We start from the raw sequence: 3,144 nt of genomic DNA on the forward strand, positions 1-3,144 counted from the left end.
CCCTCTCCCCTCTCCTTCTCCCTTCCCTTTTCCCTCTCCTTTCTTTCCTCCTTTCATTGTATGCAGATCGAGTCCGGTCAAAGCGCGCCGCTGTCACTCGCGGGTCCCTCACGGCGAGCCAGGACTCCCAAGTAAGTTCCGTCCCTCCCGCAGCCCGGGATGCTCTGCGGGCTCTCCGTGAGGGTGCCGGTTAAGCCGCGGCGCTGCCGGGGCCCATCCCGCGGTCCCGGTGCCGGGCCCGCCCCGCGCCGCCCTGCAGGGGGAGCCGCGGCCGCCGCGTCCTGCGCGGAGGCGGGAGCGGAGCGGGGCAGCGCCGGCAGCAACGCGCGGCTCCGGGCGCGGCCGGAGCGGAGCCCCCAGCCCAGGTGGGTGAGGCCGGCGGGGCCGCGGGAGGGGCGGCGGGGCCCGGGGAGCAGCGCCCGGGGCGGAGCGGGGCGGGCTGCGGGGCTCGTCCCGCCGGAGCATCCCGAGCGCGGCTCGGTGCCGGCCCCGCAGCCGGGGCTCGGGTTCCCTCACGGCGTCCGCGGTCCCTCTCCTGCCCGTCCCGCGAATTTGAAAAGTGGCCGCCCGCTGCCCTCTCGGTGCAGCCGAGCCCCCAGCCGCAGGACGGGGCGATTTTGCCCGGCTATCTCTTTCTGCTGCCCCGGCTCGGACGGTGTTTCCCCGTGGAGCCGGTGCGTTTCACCCCGCGCTGGTTCCCGACTGTCAGTCCCTCGACACACCCCCGCGCTCCAAGGTGTTTGCTCCGCGGATCTTCCCTCAAACATCAGGCGCTGGACTTTGCCTCCCTGCACCCACCCCTCCTCTGCCTTCCGCAGATATTTGTGCTTAATGACAAAATAGCGATTCCGGGGGAGCACCCTTCGTCCTGCAAACTTCTCTGCAGTGCTTTCAAGGAGATTTCTATCCGCTTCATAGTGTTAAAGGGAAAAGGGCAGGGACCGAATAGATGGCTCCAAACCTGTGCGGTCTTGTCCCAAAGGCTCCATCTCTGCCTTATCCCTGCCCAGCAGCTGAAAGTTCCTCAGCAGAGCCCCTTTGCCCTGGAGCGCCCGCGATGGAGCCGGCCCTGCCCGAGGGCCTGTGCCCGGTGCCCGGTGTCCTGTGCGGGGAGAGGCGGCTGCAGGACGGGCAGACGGGCTGCGGGATGTGGGGCAGGGATCTGCCCTGCCCTGCCCTGCCCTGCCCTGCCCTGCCCGGCCCGGCCCTGCCCGCCCGCAGTGCCCCAGGCGCGCTCCCAACCCCATCGGGGCTGCTGCGCCGTGCCCTGTGCGGGGATGCTCCGGGAGCAGATTTCTGCATGGACCGACAGTCACGGCTGCTTTATTGCTCTTTGGTTGCTTTATTGCTCTTTTGTGTCTCCTGTCCAGTGTGAGTTTGGGGGGTCTCGAGTGCGGGTTTTGCCATGGCCTGAAAGGAGGGAAGGTGGTTGAGCACCTTCTTCAAAACTGCCTGGGGCACTGAGCCCACAGAGAGACAGGAAGGGTTAACTTAAAGAGAACAACATGACTCACTTGGTAAATAGTTAATAGAATTGCTGTAACTACTTAAAATGATTTTCCTAAGCAGATGGCCAACCATTAGATAACTCTGTCTTTGGATGTATTTGTTTTCAGGTTTCTTATCAGGCTTGCAAGTCTCAGGCACATGTAACTCAAGAACTGGAGTAATTGATAAATTCATTCTTCTGCATGAGGGAAACTAGCAGAGGGAGAGAAAGCATGGTCAGCCCCTGCAGTCAGAGACACTCCTGGAGCATATTGCCCAAGTGAGGTAGAAAAACATTAGATAAAGTGACCAGCAAGGATGTGAGAGATACTTCAATTGGATTAGGCCTATTGAGGAAATGCCTTATTCTGAATCTCAATAAAAAAGTCAATATAAACATAATAATGTACCACAAAAACCTATGGAAACAAAATCCTGTCTAATGTGGCAAACGGATTAAATTCTGAATTAACCAGGAAAGCTGTGAACCTCTGAATTTGTAGAGAAAACATGTGGGTACAAACTGCAAACATGTATGTGTGTACCTAAAATAAAAATGACCTATTGCAGGGTGTGAAAAAAAAAAACAAACAACAAAGGCAAGCAGGTCTCCTTTTTAATGGTGGCCATGTGGTACATCTGTAATTTTCATGTGTATATAATCTGTGTCTTTCTGTATGTATTTATACATAAAAAATAGAATCAGCATCACCCTGTAGCAGGTCAGGGGATGTTGGCCCAATAATGATGTTTTTAGCCTCTGTCCTTCTATCAGTGGGTGCAAAAGGCACTGAAGGTCTGAGTTGGAAAGCCTCTGCAGGTCTCCCATATTTGCATTTCTGTTTTTGCTGATTTTTTAATAGGGTGTTTCCATAAGGAGTGCTGCTGCTATTGCATTTGAATAGAATCAACTTTTGAAAGCTCTTCATCTTTTTTGTTTAATCTTCAATGACAGATTTCATGTAGAGCTGTGTGCTTAATTTCTCCTGAGAACCAGTGGGGAAAGCTCAGCCCTGCAGAAGGTTTGGGGGTGATCTTTGCTCTTCCTTTCAGTGCTGTCTCTCAAAGGGTCTGGTCCCCCCTTGTTTTTGAACCTGGCTGCTTTTCCATCTTGTGCTGAGGGAAAGCCTCTCCCTTCACCACTTCCTTTCTGCCTGGCTGACTGATGGCTGCATGATTTCTTGATGTCTGCACAGGATGTTTAGGGTTTCACAGATTTCTCACCATTTTCGCTGTGCTTCAGCTCTTCGCTGGGGTTTGACATTTCTGCCCACACCAGGTGGGACAAGGCACAGAGTGGGGAAAGGCTCTGAGCTCTGCACAGCTGGCAGTGAGCTGTTCTCCTTCCAAAGGCTGGTGCCAGCATCTCTCTTGGTGTCCTGCAAAGTTTGTCCTTGTCTTCAGCTCAAACAGATTCTGGCTCTGCATGTTCATCTTCTCATTTGATCTGCATGGTGATTAAATCCCGAGGTTGTTCTTTATTGTGTGATTTCCATCTGTAAATGGAGATGGGCTATTAAACATTTTTTTGGTTGGACTCTAAAGTAAAAACCAGGAAAGAGATCTTGAGCTGTGTGTCGAGGAATTAGAGAAGAACCTCTCAAGTCAATGGAGGGTTGTTCCCTTTTATCAGGATATCTGGTATTCAGGACCAGA

The 3,144-nt window shown here is 54.0% G+C and overlaps 1 protein-coding gene across 2 annotated transcripts in view; it reads left to right on the plus strand.

Annotated features, from left to right (window-relative positions):
* Positions 1-267: 267 nt before the first annotated feature.
* The window catches only part of ADORA2A (adenosine A2a receptor), a 28,409-nt gene continuing 25,532 nt past the window's right edge, over positions 268-3,144 (plus strand). Inside the window, exon 1 of one of the 2 annotated variants that reach the window (XM_064726880.1) lies at positions 268-365. The gene's annotated coding sequence lies outside the window, so the exon portion shown is untranslated. The remainder of the gene's footprint in view (positions 366-3,144) is intronic. The other variant, XM_064726881.1, reaches the window with a different exon arrangement.

This window comes from Zonotrichia leucophrys, chromosome 15 (assembly GCF_028769735.1).
Source record: "Zonotrichia leucophrys gambelii isolate GWCS_2022_RI chromosome 15, RI_Zleu_2.0, whole genome shotgun sequence".
Taxonomy (NCBI): domain Eukaryota; kingdom Metazoa; phylum Chordata; class Aves; order Passeriformes; family Passerellidae; genus Zonotrichia; species Zonotrichia leucophrys.